The sequence below is a fragment of the Prionailurus viverrinus genome, chromosome B1, assembly GCF_022837055.1.
Source record: "Prionailurus viverrinus isolate Anna chromosome B1, UM_Priviv_1.0, whole genome shotgun sequence".
Classification (NCBI taxonomy): Eukaryota; Metazoa; Chordata; class Mammalia; order Carnivora; family Felidae; genus Prionailurus; species Prionailurus viverrinus.
Window position 1 is genome coordinate 10233151 of NC_062564.1, and position 19323 is coordinate 10252473.

The following is a 19323-nucleotide window of genomic DNA, read 5'->3' on the forward strand; positions in this document are numbered from 1 at the left end:
AAATATCTTACCAAAGTGTCTTTATTTTCTTTATCTAAATCTGAAAATTAGTAAATAAGGGTAAAGCTGGCAAGCATATTTTTCATGAAATAATTGTACAATGATTTAAGCGATGGCATACATAAAGTACGGTCAGCCCATTACATGAAGACATTATTGCTGTGTTATAAGTACATATAATTTACATCCACATTAAAGTAATCTTTAATTTTGTGTAAGGGCAATTGGGTAAAGCTTTGTTAATCATATTCTGTATTATTCTAAATCAGGGGCTGGCAAATTTCAATACATGGCTTAGTCTGGTCTGGAACCTGTTTTTGTGCAGTCCCAAATTAAGAATGTTTTTTACAGTTTTAGGGCTCAAAATAAAAGCAACATTTGATGACATATTAAAATTATATGAAATTTGAATGTCAGTGTCCAAGTTTTACTGGAACACACCCTTCATTCCTTCCTTTCTTTCTTCCTTCCTTCCTTCCTTCCTTCCTTCCTTCCTTCCTTCCTCTTTCTTTTGTTTTTAACATATTGCCTATGGCTGCTTTTGCACTACATTCAGTAGCAGAGTTGAATAGTTGTGACACAGAGCATACAGATCTCAAAGCCTAAAATATTCACTATGTGCTTTCCTACAGAAAAAAAAAAGCCTGTCTCAGTCCTACAAGTTCTTTCTAACTACAATGGTATGAAGGCTGATGCTAATGTAGTTCTTAAAGAAATCTTACATAGGCTCTACAGTAGAGTATTTTTAGTAAAAATGTCTCACATAATTGTAGATAAAAATATACAAAAATAGATGTAAATGATATTCATAATAATATATTCATTAATTCAAAATAATAAAAAGAAAGCAACTCAATGGAAATATAGCAAATATACTAAGGTTTCCTATAAAAGACATCTAAAAAAAACTAATAATAGCAACTATAATAATGAATAGTATCTTGAGTTTACTGCTAGGGTCTTCTGAAATAAGAAATGAAAATAACTGAATAGGGACTATTGGCTTCAATCTAAACTTCTCTCAGTAATTTATGCAGCAAAGGCAAACAGAACCATATATGTGAGAAGTACAAAATCATTTGAAATGTTTTTAAGGAACATTATCAATCATAGTCGATTTTTTCAAAACCCACTATGATTATTATTGCATCTAAAATTTGAATACATAATGTTTCAGAAGATCCTTTTGTTAGTAATTTTATCTAGAAATTGTATCTACAAAAGTATAAAGAAAAAAAGTTACAGCATTGGGATGAGAAGAATTTTGTGGATTCTTCTATCAATAAATAATCTCTGTGTGTCAGTACACACATTTACCCTTTAGAGAGAACACATCAGTGAGAGTTTGATTAGGTTATGACATCATAGATGGGAATAATGCAACAATGGATCTTTGAAGTAAAATTTGAATATAGAGAAAAATGTAGTTTAAGGAATAGTAAGGAGTCATGTTTCTTTTCTTTTTTTCTTCGTAAGTGGAATAGGTTTTGTAAATCAACTAATTCGGCTAATCATCACTTTAGAGCTGACAAAATTGAAGACGAGAAATATTAGGGGCGAGACTCAAATGCAGTCCTTCTGACTTTTTCTGCTGCGGAAGCTGCCATGAAATTTGTCCACACACATCTTGTATGGCTTCTATTCGACAAAGGTATTTATTTGCTAATCAGTATGTGTTAGCTAATCCAATTTAAACTTTACTCAGGGGGGTTTATCCACTCGGGTTAATTAATATTAAACAAAATTATTATGTGACCTGTTATCACATTATTTATCTATCATTTTACCACTAAATAAAATGTTTATCAAAAGTATTTCCCCAATAGAATTCGATGGTGTCATTTCTCATGTTTAAATTACTCAAACTTGTGACTGGCATTTAAAAAAAAATATATATATATACTGTATAAGGAGCAAAATACTGATAGAAGAACCTAAAACATGAAGATAAAAGGTAATAAAACTGTTTGATATAGCTAGTAAAATATAATTAACATATATTTTAAAATAAATTATCTTAGCAATATCAGTAAACACAGAAAGTTAAAATGTAGCACAAAATTTTTGACTTTTTTTCCAAGTCTTAAATTTAATGTGAATATAAAAGGCTAGTTGTTGTTGTTCTGATAAGACATAAATGTGATTGTCAGTTGTATTGAAAACTATGAAGAAAAAGAAATAACTGAAAGATGCTTCCAGCATCAAATGCTATTTCTTCATCTGATCATGGATGAAATGATTTGTACGATTTCATCTGCTACCAAACTTGAAAATTCTGAATAGCATTTGAGTGCCAAAATTTTAAAATATAGTGTATGATTAGTCATGTGATACAATATATTTTAAGATCCATTCTACACTGAAGGAAATTTTTTAATATTTATTTATTTTTGAGAGAGAGAAAGAGAGAAACAGAGCACAAGCAGGGAAGGGCAGAGAGAGAGGGAGACACAGAATCCAAAGCAGGCTCCAGGCTCTGACCTGTCAGCACAGAGCCAGATGTGGGGCTCGAACTCATGAACCATGAGACCATGACAGAAGTTGAAGTTGGACGCTCAACCGACTGAGCCACCCAGGTACCCCTATTCTACACTGAAGTTATACATAAATCATATTAAATGGTCCAGAAAAGGACAAAAATAGAACAGTGTTAGTTTCTTTAGGTGATATAATTCTCATAATAATATTCTTGAAGTTATAGAATATTAGGGCTATAAATGAAATGAAGCCATTGCATTTCCACAATTATCTAACTACCTACTGTTATGATCACTATTGTGGGGTGTGTGTGTGTGTGTGTGTGTGTGTGTGTGTGTGTGTGTCTGTGTGTCTGTGTGTCTGTGTGTGTGAGTGAGTGAAGGGGGGGCTGCTTGTGTGTGTGTTTGGTCAATTATGCTAAGCTATCTACATTTCACTCTATTTAGCTTGTCAAGTTTATTTCACACTAAAAAGGTAGTTATGATAATTAATAGTGATCAGATAAGCTAATTCATCACACAGTGCAAAATGAGTTGTGGTCTCAAATTTCCACTTAGAAATGTTATCATTTCCCCCCAAAATTAAGGGAGGTATTATATAATATTTAATTCGTATGCAGTAGGGTAAACCATATTCCACACTTAGTCAAATCATGCCTTAAATAAATGTAAGTGTATGCATATCTAAAAATAAAATTTGCATGTATAATGATAAGGTCAAGATTGCTGGGGTCTGGGTACCAACGGACTAGTGAAATAAGTATATGGGAATTATTTTCCAAGTTTCTAAAGAAACAATTTAGGCAAAATTCTTGTCTATCCCAAGCATAGTGTCTATTATGTGTTCAAAAGCCATAATTATTTCAAAAATAGACATTTAAGGAAACCAGATAATTAGTCCAGTATAGCTGGTGTAAAACACCACTGGCACAAACAGTAGTTTCATTAAAAACCTGGCAAAGTATCTTATAAGCAATACCCCTGGGCAAATCAAACAAGTTACGCACCTAAGTACTTTTTTAGTATTTTAGTACCTAAGAAAGTAAACATAGAGAACTCCTGATTTTGCTCCTAAATTCAAAAAGCCCTAACCACGTAAAGAGCAATCCAAGATTACTTTCTTTATTGCTTATTTGAAAATGACCTTACATTTTACTTAGAATTGCAATGTATTTTGCTTAAGTCACAACGTTATTTCTGAACTCAATTATCTTCATACTTTTTGTTCATTTTGCTGTTACTCTTTGTAATCTACATATTGTTAAATTTCTTGTCTCTTCCTTTGATATTGTCTTATTGTGAAATATATCATACATATGAAAGATGGTGTAACATACACAAGCAGTTTAAAGTATGATGGTAACATGAATACCTGTGCACATACTGACAAACTTAAGAAACAAAATGCAAATAATAATTTGAGGACCAATATGCACCATGATCATGTTCCTTTCTCCAAGGCAGAGTAACTGCATTCCTGAATTTTGTGATCCATTACTTTGCTTTGCTACATAGCTTTCTCATATATACATATTTTTAAATGCATGTTGTTTATTTTTAATACCAATAGTATTACTCAATGTTATTCAATTCCAATTCAATTTTATGTTTTTCTATTGTTAATATCAGTAGCATTATTCAATTTTATTTGCTTTAATAAAGAAAAACTTTCTTTTTGGCCCAGTGGACTTCTTAGTCAGAAAAAGGGTATTGCTAGAGAATGGCCAGAGAAGGATCCTCAAAAATGCAGGCCTGAGGGTAATTTCCCTTGTTGTGTTAGTCTACGCTTATTACTGATTTTGTGTCTTATACAAGTTTTAGAATTATATATCATCCTGGTAAGTAGAACATCTTGAAACTTAGAGTAAAAACTTTATCCCCTGTAATAATTTTTGCCTTCCAATTTATATTATCTGACATGCCTAAAGCTATATAAGGACTTTGTAAAAATTGAACATTATTTGGTATGTATTTTGCCATTCATTCTGGGTTCTTATGCTTTAGATATTTCTCATGCCAGCAGGATTTATTAATACACTTTATAATATAACTAGACAAGTTAGTCCATTTACTTTACTTTTATCTTATCTTCTTATTTTATTTTATTTTATTTTAAATTTTTATTTATTTATTTTGAGAGAGAGAGAAAGAGTGTGAGTGGGAGAGGGGCAGAGAGCACGCGAGAGAGATAGAATCGCTAGTAAGATCCACACCCAGCATGGAGCTAGATGAGGGGCTTGATTTCAAGACTGTGAGATGCTGACCTGAGCCAATATCAATAGTTGGATGCTCAACTGACTGAGCCACCCAGGCATGCCAATCCATTTACTTTTAATTTCATCACTGTTATTTATAGACTTAAATCTAACAATATATTATAGGATTATATTTGACATTACTCCTTTTTTTTTTCTTTTATAATTTTAAATTTTTTTTAACGTTTATTTATTTTTGAGACAGAGAGAGACAGAGCATGAACGGGGGAGGGGGAGGGTCAGAGAGAGGGAGACACAGAATTGGAAGCAGGCTCCAGGCTCTGAGCCATCAGCCCAGAACCCGACGCGGGGCTCGAACTCACGGACCACGAGATAGTGACCTGAGCTGAAGTCGGACACTTAACCAACTGAGCCACCCAGGCGCCCCATCCTTTTTTTTTTTTTTTCTTTTAATTTTCCTTTGCTTCCTTACTTTACTCTTTTGGATTAATTTTAAAATTTTACTGGGGCGCCTGGGTGGCGCAGTCGGTTAAGCGTCCGACTTCAGCCACGTCACGATCTCGCGGTCCGTGAGTTCGAGCCCCGCGTCGGGCTCTGGGCTGATGGCTCGGAGCCTGGAGCCTGTTTCCGATTCTGTCTCTCCCTCTCTCTCTGCCCCTCCCCCGTTCATGCTCTGTCTCTCTCTGTCCCAAAAATAAATAAAAAACGTTGAAAAAAAATTTAAAAAAAATAAATAAAATTTTACTGTCATTTTCACTTTTTGCTTCTTGTTTGAGTCTTATATTGTTTATGTGTATTCTTTGGGTGAGCATAATTTGTATGTGTTAATTAACAAAATCAAATATTATTTAAACTCTATCTGTTCACAAATTATAGATTTTAACGTTAGACAGTCTGCCTTTAATGTGTTTTCATCAGATTCACCTGACATATCATGAGGTGGGATTTATAAAAATCTAGTTGGTTATCTAATGATTTATGGACATTTCCCTTCCACATGATTTCTCCAATTTTTATCTACAATTTTGAATATATTATATAGTGATTTTAACATCCATATCTGGCAACTACAATATATGCATCCTTTTTGTGTCTAATGTAGTATCATTTTTTTTCCTTTTTGTCTGTTAGTTTTCTAATATTTGATCTTATCTCTAGTCATGTCTAGTATCTTGTTTTGATGCTGGGCATTAAATATAAAATAGTAAAGAGATTTTGAATTAAATTATGTTTATTTAGACATATATCTCTTGGTAGCCAGTTTGAGGACATAAATGTCACTAATTAATCAATTAATTAATTGTCAGGAAATTATTTTAATGCTTGGCTTCAATCTTTCTTAAAAATGCATTATTTTGTTTGTTCTTCTTGAGAGTGTGCAATCATTCTGGAATTTCCAACAGAAAACCTTTTTGAGAAAACCTTCTTTATGGCAGGCCCTGAACTCTCAACCCTTTTACTTATTCCTTTGAGAATATTTAATTTCCCAATATCCTCACTTAAGAGTACTCCCCAGCTGGCTGGCCTCTTGTGAGGCATAACTTAGAAATCAGTGAATCCCTCAGAAGTAAAAGTGGCACAAAATATTGGGCTCACCATTCTGTATAATTTTTTCCTATAGGAATTTTTATAAAAACTTCATTTTTTAGAGCAATTTTAGGTTCACAATAAAATTGAGAGGAAGGTTCAGAGATTTCCCATAAATCCTCTGTCCTCTCATATGTATAGCCTCTCCCATTGTCAGTAAACTAACAAGAATGGTACATTTTTATAAGGGATGAACTTATGTTGATAGATCATAATCACCCAAAGTCAACAGTTTACCTTAGGGTTCACTCTTGACACTATGCATTCTATGGGTTTATACAAATGTATCATGGCATATATCCATTATTACAACAACATACAGAGTAATTTCACTGCCCTAAAGACCCTCTGTGCTCTGCCTATTCATGTCCTCCCATCCTGTCAACCAGTAACTTTTTATTGTCTCCATAGTTTTGCCTTTTCCAGAATGTTGTATAATTGGAATCATACAGTATGTAACTTTCTCAAATTGACTTCTTTTACTGTGCAATATGCATTTTAGGTTTCCTCATACCTTTTCATCGCTTGAGAGGTCATTTATTTTTGTGCTGAGTAATAATCCATTGTCTGGATGGACTACAGTGTAACCATTTATTTACTGAAGAGACTCTTGCTGCTTCCATGGTTTGGCAATTATGAGAAAAGATGCTATCAATGCCTATATGTAGGTTTCGTGTGAACATAAGTTTTCAATTCCTTTTGGTATGTATGAGGGAGCATGATTGCTGGATCATAGGTTAAAAATAGATTTAGTTTTATCAGAAATCTCCAGTCTCCAAAGGGGCTATGCCATTTTGCATTCCCACTGGCAATGAATTAGAGATTCTGTTGCCCCACATCTTCAACAGGATTTGGTTCTGTCACTCTTCCAGAATTTGTCCACTCTAATAGGTGTGTGGTGATATTTCATTTTTGTTTTAACAAGCATTTCCCTGATAACACGCGATGTGGAGCATATTTTCATATGCTTATTTGTTATCTGTATATCTTCTTTGGTGAGATGTCTGTAAAGGTCTTTGGCCAATATTTTAATAGGTTGTTTGTTTCCTTACCACTGAGTTTTGAGAGTTCTTGGCATAAATTGGATAATAATCTTTTATTAGAGAAGATTTTGAAAATATTCTTCTGTCTGTGGCTTGTCTTCTGATTCTCTGGACATTGCCTTTTGCAGAGCAGATTATTTTTAACTTTAATAAAGTCCATCTTATCAATTATTTCTTTCTAGAATAATTTCTTCCTAAATTTCTTCCTAAAAAGGCATTGGCATCACCAAAGGTCTTCTCTCATTTTATCTTGTACAAGTTGTTTAGTTTTTCACTTTATGCTTAGGTCTATGTCCATTTTGAATTAATTTCCACGAAGGGTTTAAGGTCTATGTATACTTTCATTCTTTTGCACGTGGATGTGCAGTTCTTGCGTTGGTACAGAAGTCTACCTTTGTTACATCATGTTGCCTTTGCTACTTTGACAAAGATCAATTGACTCTACTTATAGAGGTCTATTTCTGGCCTGCCTACTCTGTTCTACTGATATAAATGATGATCATTACATTCTGAATTATCATCTACAAGGGTCTGTGTATAACTGTGTTTTACTGAAGAAGTAGTATATATTCGTACTGGTATGATTTGTTTTGCCATTTAGCTTTTAATTTTCCCTAATTACAATACATAAAATTACTTATTCTTTATTTTAGAGATTATTGGCACACTTTTGCTTGGTGATATAGTCAGATGGGTTGTTAATTTAATTTGCCACTTTAAAAATATTACAAAGCAATTATTTTTAATTGTGGTTGACAATTATTTACATTTTACTTTGGAAGAGATAAAGTATGTAGAATAAATAGTCTCTTTACCTGCAACATAATGAATTAACTTCACTAAAAAATATATAAAATTTTTGTCTCACTTTAGTTTCAGACTGGATTTAAGGTGCTTTTGGTGTAAGTAAGGTAATGGTTTTATCCAGTCTTCTGATACCTATTGATAATGCAAAATTATTTATTTATGATTGTTGCTTATTTCACCAGCTTTAAATTACCTAGTATTCTAGGGACAGAATTTACCCAACTGTTACTACCATTTCTCAAAAAAGTGCTTTAATAAATTTGCTAATAGGCTATTTAGCATTATCATTTTCATGTTCATGTTATAATCATCTGTATTTACCATGTTTCAAATTATAGTTGGTGCAAAGAAAATGTAGATATCCTATAATTTTCTTTTGGTTTATTGCAGTAGACCATAATCTACTCTGTTACTGGTTCAGTGATAGACATACATAAAATACTAAGATATGTAACCATGTGATAGCAAAATTTACAATGCAGCCCTTACCTGGTATAAAAAGTCACAATTCTTCTGGCCAGCTCTTCCAATTGATTGTCTTGACTGTTGAACGTCACATGTAGTCATGAGTAATACGGGGATGCATACCTGATATTCAATAATAAAACAATAATAAAATCATTAATACTAATTCAGAGAGAATATAAATGCCACAATAATAATAGTGCCATGATGAATGAGAGAGAGGGAGACACAAAATCTGACGATCTTGAAGCAGGATCTGAGACCTCCAACCCCAAGCTGTCAGCACAGAGCCTGACGCAGGGCTTGAACTCATGGACCATGAGATCACGACCTGAGCCGAAGTTGGATGCTTAACTGACTGAGCCACCCAGGTGCCCCAGTGAGCCATCATTCCACTAAGCCTTTGAAGCCATATCAATTTTGTACTATAGTATTTACTATAGTTTGCTGATTAATAAAAAATAATCTTCTGGTTTAACTGTGGAGAGGTGAATAAACTAAGTAGAGGTGATATGGGTGTGTTACTTTGTATTCATTTTATGACCGATTAATAGCTGAATGTGTGTCTGACTGTTTTCTAAATGGGGAATCGGCACTAAACACAAAATACATATTTTCTGTCCTTTTAGACATTATATGCCAATAGGGGGAGATATATAACAAGCAGAACAAACAAGTTACAGATTAGGCTGTTAAGTGTGGTAAAGAGAAGTATAAGTGAGAAAGGGGATAAGGAAAGAGATGCGCTCCACCATTGTATGTGCGATGCTCATGGCAGATCTCACAGGGAAGCCAGCATTGTTAGAAAATGCTGGAAGATGTAAGGGAGCTGGAGGCATGGGGAGAGCTAGCAAGAGGAAAAGCAGGAAGAGAAACCTATTTGACAGATTCCGCTCAGAGGAAAGCAAAGGAGAAAGCCAGGCTTTGGGGAGCGGGCAGGCAGACATGCACCGGACCCAGAGGTGTGAACTCAGCTCTGCCATGAAGTCGGCACCTATGCCCATCTGGGATGACTCTGCCTTCTGAGGTAGAGCTCACTGGATGCCTCACTCCAGAAATGGATAAACAGACCACAGCATTTCAGGAATAGTACTATTTGCACACTTGGTTAAAAGGCCAGGTCGTGTGATCACAGTGCCTTCACTCTCTTTTTGGAATCTCATGAAGCGACAGATGATGCCAAATGTTCAGTGGATCCGTGGATTACATAGAAGGTGGGTGCAAAGCTCTAGGTCCTGACTGAAGGACTGCTATGCATGGCACAGAATGGGGGTAAAATAGACCCAAGGATACCGTAGCCTGGAACACTTGTGAAAGATATGGGCACCGAAGGACCTACACCTGTCTGGGCATGTCAGCAGGTGGCTAATGGACAAGAGAATAGTGTCGTCGCTGTTCACATGAGCGACAAGGGAGTGAAGCCTCTGTGCTCTGCTTCTAGTCACTTCAATCTCAGCAGCACAGGGGAGAGAAAAAAAAGACAGACAAGGGCATGGAATTACTATATTACAGATGGAATCGGGTGGGCCGCTGGGATTACAGATTTTATACATGGATGCACATCATGATGAATTGCATCTTTTAAGTCCTTCAGCCGAGATTTCTAAAAGTCAAGATCTCAAAATCTGGCCTTAAATCATGAATGTAATAATGGTCAAATTTGAGGAGGAAGCAGTTGACAGTGAAAGCATTCAGATCTCTTTGGGAAAAGTTAAAAAAAAAACCAACCTACAAACAAAAAAATGAAGAAGCGGACACAGGACTGTGTGCCAGTTGTAATCAGCCATCTTTTTTCTCATTCCAGCCGCCACGGTGTAGGATGATGGTCACTGGACAGACCATAAACAGACATCAGAGGGAATGTTGAAGCTGGATGAGTGTACAACGGTCTCATTTTTACTTTTATTTTTTATTTTATTTTTCAAGTTTATTTTGAGAGAGAGAAAGAGCAAGCGTCAGGGAAGAGCAAGGAGAGAGAGAGAGAGAGAGAGAGAGAGAGAGAGAGAGAGAGAGAGAGAGAATCCCAGGCAGGCTTGCACTGTCAGTTCAGAACCTGATGTGGGGCTCGAACTCACAAACCACAATATCATGACCTGAGCCAAAACTAAGAGTTGGACGCTTAACTGACTGAGCCACCCAGGCAACCCAACATTAAAAATAAAAAATAAAAAAATTATAAGTGGGAGATGTGACATGGTGTCTCATTGATTTTGGTTTTAAATCTCTGAGTAACGATAAAGACATGGGAAGAACCAAGGCCATATGACAGACAAATTTGTGCTAGGTATCATCAATTAGCATATGTCACATGCATTTTCCTAGGTTGTCCACAGTACTGAGGACACTCACTAAATGGGTGATGTAATAAACCTAAGTTCACATGTTGAACCTACCACAGGTGGAATGCGAAACCTCTTAACAACCTCAATTAGCTATTACCCCAGAGGGCCAGAAGAATTCAGGAAGCCATCCTAATGTGGGCGCTAGTTATAGGAATGCATCTCATATCATTATCATCCCAAGGACCATCATCTTGTTCTTGATTTGAATCTATTCTTATGAGTAGAGTTAATTTAAAATTGGTCTTTCTAGTAGTACCGTCGTACTTTTTACAAATTTTGAACTTTATATGTATTTATACTTATTTCTTCCTGAGTTTTGTGTTAAACTTTGTCTTCTTTCTTCTGACTTTCCTAATCTCATCGTGTTTTTCTCAGACACAAAATGGATAATTTCACTTCATTTCTGTTAAATTTGATATTGTTAGATTAAACCCATCTCTGTTGACTCGTTGAATGCAACATATTTTCGTCACTCTCCAGCACAATATCATTGCATATTTTATCATTACACCAACTATAAAATTCAATCCAGTAATAAACATGTTTTACAGAACATGGATGATGGCCACCCTGTAGAATTCACTGAACCTCTTTTTATCTAATATGCATAATTATAAGCTCTGTTTTGATGCAAAAAAAATCCTATATTATCATAGCAAACTGTAATTACACGTGAAAAATGAAGGGATTCATTTATTGGGCTTTCTGATTTTTTAGACACTTTATTTTAGCTAGTTTTAAAAATAAAAAATTTTTCAAGGGTTGACTGAGTGGCTTAGTCAGTGATGTGTCTGACTTCAGCTCAGGTAATGATCTCACATGTATGTGAGTTCAAACCCCACCTGGGGTTCTGTGCTGACAGCTCGGAGCCTGGAGCCTGCTTTGGATATTGGGTCTCCCTCTCTCTCTGCCCCCCGCCCCCGCTTGCACTCGGTCTATTTCTCAAAAACAAATCAAGATAAAAAAAAATTTAAAAATACATAAAAAAACAATTTTTCAGAATAAAATTAAGGACATTGTGATTTTTGTAACCTATTTCTTGAAAGAAGGGTAAAAAGAATACTCTTAAGTTATAATAGCAGCATTGATCCCTAAAACTGCTACAAATTACAAATTACAACAAAGATGTAATTTCAGTGTTAGCTGTGACAAAATATACTTTGTCTATTCTTTGAGATAACATAGTTCTATTTTATATAGTTAGCAATTTTATTCAGCAACATCTGTAAAGCATTACACACACATACACACACACAAACTTCAAAGAAGAAAGAGAAGCATTCTTAAATACTCTGTGCGTGTACTGGGCATAATTAGCAGATAAAAATCAATATCCCTCTGGCATTCACTTTCATCAAGGACTCTATTTAATAAAATTTTCTTTTGAAAATTAACAGCCAGTGTAAATACTTCATCTAATCTGCAAAGTCATTCTTTCATTATTATTTTAAAAGCATTTTTAATTAACAAAAATCCCATTTTGGTTAAAAAGGACAGACACAAATATCTCAGAATTATAAATATATAAATTAACAAAAAGGAAAAGTATCAGTAATATGTGTATTTTCATTAATATACATAATCAAGTTCTGATGTAGAACTGAATTATATGTTTCTCTATAACCATTGAAAGCATTTAATATAAAGACTAGATAAAAGGTGAATTTAACTTATTTCCTCCTCTGTGACATAGTAACTAAAGACCACATATGTATTTTGGTTAAAATAGGAGCATTTTTAGGTCTATAAGACACAAGGAAATACCATCTTGACTAGAAATTGCTGTACACATAATTCCAGAATTATATAAACTATAAATAGAGAGTCTTATTAAAGCTAGTAATATATAGGAAGGAAGTGCTATTGGCAGAGGGTTTACTCTGGAAGAATCTATTCTGCATATATTTATATATATTTTCTTACTTCATGTACTATGAAGGTCACGGTGCAAAAAATCCTACTTCTAAAAAGGAAGATAACTTAGAGGAGTCTGGGAAAGGATATGACCTAAACACATAGAAGTCAGAATACTCAGAGTCCCTGTGGCCTATGGTCAGAGACAGCAAACTTCAAAGTATGTAATGAGAGGGGCATCTGGGTGACTCAGTTAAGCGGCCAACTTTGGCTCAGGTCATGATCTCACAGCTCTTGAGTTCAAGCCCCACATCGGGCTCTGCAGTGACAGCTCGGAGCCTAGAGCTTTGGATTCGGTGTCTCAGTCTCTTTCTCTGCCCCTCCCCTGCTCACACTCTGTCTCTCTCTCTCTCTCTCTCAAAACTAAACACACACACACACACACACACACACACACACACAAGTATGGAATGAGAAACATATTCCCACCAGTAAACATGGCTGCTGCTATGGTTTTTTACATAGTCTGTATGCACATCCTCAGTTTTCCCTTTAAATGTCCAAAAAATTACCAAGATTCTTCCAGATATTTTAATCTTTTCTAAGAGGCACAAGTAGATCCAGCATGCTGACAAGTGTCGTCTTCAGTTAATACAAGTAGCTTTGGCAGAAGTGACAAAAGCCAAAGGTGGCCAGAGCAACTTTGTGGCCAGCAGTTACTTCCTGTTGAGAATTCTGTTTCACAACTGTTGTCGCTTTGGAGTTCTGATGAAATGTGGTGAGGGGGGAGATCCCTTTCACTGATGTTTGTATTTAGGTTTGCATCTATATACAATCACTATGGTTTTTTGGGTTAGTTACATGTCTGATCTCACAAGTAAGGAAGCAGACTGTCTGACAATGGGGTCTAAAAAAATGAACCGAGCAAGATAACCAAATGATTTTTATGCCCAATCAATTTTAGAATAGCTTTTTGCCAGGCGTCTGGATGGCTGAGTTAGGTAAGCATCCGGCTTTGATTCAGGTCATGATCTCCCAGTTGGTGGGTTCAAGCAGAGCCTGGAGCCTGCTTTGGATTCTGTGTCTCTCTCCTTCTCTGCCCCTCCCTTGCTTATGCGCTCTCTCTCTCTCTCTCTCTCTCTCTCAAAAATAAACATTTAAAAATAAGTAAATAAATAAATAAATACATAACTTTTCATTCTTAAAAATATGAAAGGTTGGGAAGAAAAGCGAGAAAAACAGTAAATCATAAGAAGGAATTTTTAAAACTGACATATAATTATAAGTCCAAAGTTAATTAATAATAAAGTTACCTCCCCAATAAAATAGAAAATATATTTTAATAAGTTTTGATAAACAATTATATCGTCCTTATAAAAAAACACAATTAAGCTTAATGTGTCACAAGAAGAATATATTAAGCAATATATACCAAGCACATATTAAAGAGAGTGATTATCACAAGACTGAGTATTAGATTTATCTATAGACTTTTGAAGAAAACGTAATCCCTGGCCCCTTTCCCAGAGACACTCATTTAATTGGCCTTGGCCTGGGGCATAACTTAGGCTTCTATGTTTTTCTTATTTAAAATTCGTGGTTGATTTGAATGAGTTGTCAGGATTTAAGACCAAGACAGTACAGAAGGCAAACACCAATCAAAAGAAAGTTGGTAAAATTGCAAAAGGAAATTAAGACAAATGAAGCTACAATAGTCTTAAACCTTTGCCACTAAGTTAATTTAGCTTCAAAACTAAACCGTTAGAGACACAAGGATATGTTGTCATGAATATGAATTTAGATATAAATTAGCCTGATATTCTTGGTATTTGTAGCCTAAGAGAAAAAAATAAAATAGAGGTATTCTTATAATGTTACTAATAAGAATAAGCATAATATTGGTTAACTAAATATCTGATATTAATTGTGCAAATACATAGCTCTTGTGAAGCAATCATAAAACATTCTATAATAGTATGTAACAATTATTATCATTACAAAATACACAGTAAGGTGAAGTAAATGTTTTAAAAAGATACTTTGGCACCACTTTCTGACAAGAAAGTAAAGTTGAAAGATGAAATGAAAAATAAATAGAAAATACAATCAGAAACCGTTTATTTTGAATAAAAAGATAAGCTATCATAACCACACCTGGTGTCTGCCATAACACAAATTGATTTTCAACCCATTAAAGCTCTGCTATAAACTAGAGCCAGAACTCCTGAGGGTCATTCAATTAAAAACAAAATAAAATGGCATAAGTGGATGGTTACAATACACTTATCACATCCATGACTACTTTCTAGAGCTTCAAGTCTTTAACTGAGGGGGACAAAACACCCTATCCTTGTCACCTTGTAGACATGATCTATTTACACCATTTCTCATCAAAGTCAGGAGCAAAATTCTGATAACACTGTGCCTTGAAGGACTGTAAGGCCATTCGTGTCCGTTGAAAGGGCCAATGGGGTATTTATTCTGAAGTTTGTGGTAGTCCATTAGCTTTCACTAGAAAGGAAGGATTGCAGGTGGTTTTAGATTATTGAGTATATTTAATGTTAATCTTCTTCTATGTTCCTGACACTGGATTAGGAACAAGTGTTAAGCAGATGTTTGGGCTTGAAAGAATCGCTGTCTGGCAAACAACGGGAACACTGAATAATCTGATGAATACCATGAAAAAGGAAGCTGCTATAATTCGGGAACAAACATTCTCCCTACAAATAAGATGAACAGGTACTAAAGCCAAAGTAAGTTAATAGTGAAATACAACACGTATCGTTTAAGAAATGAAGGGGCGCCTGGGTGGCGCAGTCGGTTAAGCGTCCGACTTCAGCCAGGTCACGATCTCACGGTCCGTGAGTTCGAGCCCCGCGTCGGGCTCTGGGCTGATGGCTCGGAGCCTGGAGCCTGTTTCCGATTCTGTGTCTCCCTCTCTCTCTGCCCCTCCCCCGTTCATGCTCTGTCTCTCTCTGTCCCAAAAATAAATAAAAAAAAATGTTGAAAAAAAAAATTAAAAAAAAAAAAAAAGAAATGAATAGGTAATTTTAAAACTACCGTATTTGCTTATGATCGTTCTTTCACAGAAATTCACTAATTTATCATTTTATTTGAAGTAAAATCTATAAAGGTATTTTTTTCATTTGAAACTCTGTAATATATTGCTGAGATATTTGAAAAACTGTCTTATGAGAAAAGCTATGATATATTTAAAAATAACGTTATTTTAATGTTATCAGAGTCTGAGGAATTTCCTAACTCTCGGTAAAATAATATCATATTGGCATAAGAAAGAAATAGAAAGATACCCTTGTTGATATAAAAATGTAATATCCATGGAGTTGACATGTTTAGTGAAAGTTAACAGTGTTAAATAAATTACTTACTGGGTATACTTTTGAAAATGTTAAAATGCTTTGAGTGTCATACTCTCTGGTACATCAAAATAAAGAGAATTAGTTGTATTTGAATGTAATGTAGTAGATATGGCTCCAAATGTACTTTTCTAAAATTTTTATTTAATTTTATTTTTAGTGTTTATTTTTATTTCACACAGAGAGAGAGAGAGAGAAAGAGTGGGAGTGCATGTGCAGGAAAGGGGAAGAAAGAGAGAGGGAGACAGAATCTGAAGCAGGCTCCAGGGTCCAAGCTGTCAGCACAGAGACAGATGCAGGGCTCAAACCATGAACTGCGAGATCATGACCTGAGCCAAAGTCCAACGCTTAAGCGACTAAGGCACCCAGGAGCCCCTAAATGTACTTTTAAACAAATGTTGAGGTAGCCATCTGCAAATATGTATTGATTAATCTATCTTTCCCTATTGATTTGACATTCACATTTATTATATATTAAGTTTAAGACTGTTTGGGATTTTTAGATCTTAGTAAGCTGTATGGTTATTTGAAATATATTTTATTTGAAACATATACAGAAATATATTTGAAATATATTTTATTTGAAATATATACAAGCCAATGATTTTTGTTATATGGATAAAGCCACCACCACTAAGAGATGAAAGAAAGCCAAAAATAAAACATAAAGAGAAAAAGAGAATAAAAAGAAAGAAGACAGAAATGTGAAATCAACAGGACATTCTAGTTCTTAGTTACAATGATTTGTAAGATACACGTATATTTCTGTCTTTGGGTACCACGAGATACCATTGTCTAGTTAATAAATTCTCCTTTCCCGAATTTGATTTGGATTTTTTATTATAACAAAATATGCATTACCTGATATAAATTACAAAGTGACATTCTAATTAAAGAATGTGCATAAGTTGCCTGGACAAGTACAACTTTTACTAAGGCTCAGTAAGAGAAGAATAAATTATCAGGATGGACTCATCACTTTAAAAAAACTGACACTTAAATGTCTCTTCTTAAATATGTGATTTTTATATAATTAAAATCATGTTGAACTACCCAATGACTTGTTTATTTTTTTTTAAATTACCTCAAATTAAAAAAAAGAAAAAAATGCTTATCATATGAATCTTAATTGATACTATGCACTATGTACTTCTCGTTACAGACAAATATTTAAGCCAAGACGGCATTTGTGTTAGCAACACTCTTGTTTGCTGAGAGAAGGAAAATCTATTAATATACACAGTGATTTCCAAATGAACTGTATTTTCAGCATCTTCAATTACATTATAAACTATTAGAATTTAACAATTATAACCAGTCTCTATAAAATTTCTTACAACTATCTACTATATAAAGTTATCAGGATAACTGGCTAGTATAAAGTATAAAAAATTCTGACTACATGTTAAAATAATTATATTTACGGGTGCCTGGGTGACTCAGTCGGATTAGCAACTGACTCTTGATTTCAGCTCAGGTCATGGTCTCATGGTTCATGAGATCAAGCCCCACATCAGGCTCTGTGCTGACAGCTCAGAGCCTGCTTGAGATTCTCCCTCTCTCCCTCTGTATCTGCCCCTTCTGGCACATGGGCATGCTCTCTCTCCCTCTCTCTAAATAAATAAACATTTAAAAAAAAAAGAATCATTGGACAATTAGGAGAACTTGGGTGGTTCAGGTGGTTAAGAGTCTGACTTTTGAATTCAACTCAGGTCATGATCTCATGGTTCATAGGTTCATGCCCCATGTCTGGTTCTTCACAAACCGTGAGACCATGACCTGAGCTGAAACTAAGAGTCAGACGCTTAACCAACCGAGCCACCCAGGCACCCCAGGCAGGGTTTTAAAAACCAAAACATGGCAGGATTGTATACACAATGAAATTTTGAGGCCTTGTATCTGATTTTGCATGATAGGTTGAAAATAAGAAAGAGGTACCATCATAAATGTTACAAAAATGTTACTTTTAGAGGTGCCTTGGTGGCTCAGTCTGTTAAGCATCCGACTTTGGCTCAGGTCGTGATCTCACAGTTCTTGAGTTCAAACCCCACGTCTGCCTCTGTGCTGACAGCTCGGAGCCTGGAACTTGCTTCAGATTTTGTGTTTCCCTCTCTCTATGCCTGCCCCAGTCACACTCTGTCTCTCTCAAAAATAAACAAACATTAAAAAAAATGTTACTTTTAGTGCAACAAGTTATGTGCTTGCTGGACACATGTATATGTTGTGATATAATGAAGGGAAACTTATCAAAGTATGTGAAAAAATATCAATTAAATTTAATTTTTATAAGTATTTTCAAAGGGATTCGCAATTACTTTTAAATAAATAAATAATTCAACTTTTATCAGTTTCTTTAAAGATTGGTGATGATTTAGTTCATGGATTACTTGCTTCTAAAAAGAAATTATAGGCCGTGATCAGAAAATACAATACATACATGCACATGCACACACACACACACACAACCACACACACATTTGTATACATATGCATGATATATCAAGCACACACATAACTATAAACAAATAATAATTTTAAATTGTCTTGTAACTCTCACTGGAAATATATTAATTTATACTAGTCAAAGCCAAACTATAAAATTGGCCATTTTGGCCATGACAACCTGTAAATCTGTCACCTTCTTTAAGATCTGTATGCATCATCATCATTAATCATTTGTATTCAATGACCAAATTAATTAACTATACCTTAGGAACAACTTAAAATTTCTATGGGGTGCTAAAGTCATCTTTTGCCCAAATAGCAGAAAAGTTCCTTCTAAGTTGGCATAAAAGTGAAAAGAGGAATCACGTTGAATAGAAAAATCAGGGAGAATAATATCCTAAAGGCAGGGATCTTAAATGCCAAGTGCCCTTTCTCAGCCTTAACCATTCATTCTGAAAATGGCCTATCAAAAAAGCTTAGAGGGAGCAGTTTAATTACTGTTCCTTTGACATATATAATACATTTTCACTTGCAGGCCTGTGCATTTATTTAAGGCCAAATGTTGTACAACAAAACTGTCCTCTAAGGTATTTCTTTCTACCATTTTTCCCCACTTGGCCTACACAGCGGTTTTTTTGTTTTGTTTTGTTTTGTTTTTGTTTTTGTTTTTTTTTAATAACACTGTCTTTTTTGGAGGTATTTTTAAATAA

General features: G+C 34.7%; 1 long non-coding RNA gene across 1 annotated transcript in view; it reads left to right on the forward strand.

Annotated features, from left to right (window-relative positions):
• Nucleotides 1–1438: 1438 nt before the first annotated feature.
• The window catches only part of LOC125164953 (uncharacterized), a 50302-nt gene continuing 32417 nt past the window's right edge, over nt 1439–19323 (forward strand). Inside the window, exon 1 of the long non-coding RNA XR_007151880.1 lies at nt 1439–1651. This is a non-coding gene — a long non-coding RNA (uncharacterized LOC125164953). The remainder of the gene's footprint in view (nt 1652–19323) is intronic.